This window comes from Atractosteus spatula, chromosome 10, assembly GCF_055471065.1.
Source record: "Atractosteus spatula isolate fAtrSpa1 chromosome 10, fAtrSpa1.hap1, whole genome shotgun sequence".
Taxonomy (NCBI): Eukaryota; Metazoa; Chordata; class Actinopteri; order Semionotiformes; family Lepisosteidae; genus Atractosteus; species Atractosteus spatula.
The window spans coordinates 1,146,161-1,147,045 of record NC_142715.1 but is presented as its reverse complement, the minus strand read 5'-3'; the positions used below and the strand labels follow the sequence as shown (position 1 = coordinate 1,147,045).

The following is an 885-nucleotide window of genomic DNA, read 5'->3' as shown; positions in this document are numbered from 1 at the left end:
ATACAATCCATGCTCTTCATGCTCTTTTGAATTTTCCTTCACATATGGAAAAAGTTCAAAGTGTCCTTATGGCTGTGCTCCACATCTACACGAGAGCACCTGTAACAGTACAGGACACGCAGTGAGGAGTTCGCGCAGCTTTCAGTTTAGTGCGGAGTCCAGAGGGAGGACTCGTTCGCTGAATGATTTCTCAAGAAATCCCGGGTGAGATTTAACAGGTGATTTCTTCAACAGCCTCGACAAGTGTGGAGACGTTTTCTGTATTTCCTGAATATGACGTTAAATTAGTTCAAATCATTTGTTGTAGTTAACAGAACTAAATGCTTTGGAGGTACATCTAAAACAGCAGAGCAACACTGTAGCACTTCGTGTGTGACTGAACTTAATTGTGTAAACCTGGATCTCTATGAACACCGACAAAGAGTTCTCACTCAACAGAAGATTGCGATGTGAGCACAATAATATAAAGCACGTGGAGATGCCAGGGATTGAACCCGGGACCTCATACATGCGAAGCATGCGCTCTACCACTGAGCTACATCCCCAGTGGTGTGTGCTCATGGAGAATGCCTGCAATTTCCCACTTTCGTGTTTCCTCTACTACAGAGTAAATTCATGGGAATGAAGAAATAAGGAAGGAAAAATAATCGCATTGAAGCTTCCAGAGACTGGGCAAAAATGAATCAGTTATTTTTATATCCAGTCACACGGGCGACGGTGGTTAATTCCTCGAATGGGGAGTACTTTTTTACCTCCTTACTCTACTGCCTTTCAATTCTGTTTTCTTTGAAAGCTTACGCATAGAACAACAGCAGTACTGATGATTTTCATGGACCGATGCACACTTCTCCTGTACAACTCCAGTGATAAAGCCCTGTCTGTAAA

General features: G+C 42.8%; 1 non-coding gene across 1 annotated transcript; it reads right to left on the bottom strand.

The window, feature by feature from the left end:
• Window positions 1–473: 473 nt before the first annotated feature.
• trnaa-cgc (transfer RNA alanine (anticodon CGC)) lies at window positions 474–545 on the bottom strand. Its single transcript has one exon. It is a non-coding gene; the product is annotated as a tRNA-Ala (tRNA).
• Between the last annotated feature and the right edge of the window lie 340 nt (window positions 546–885).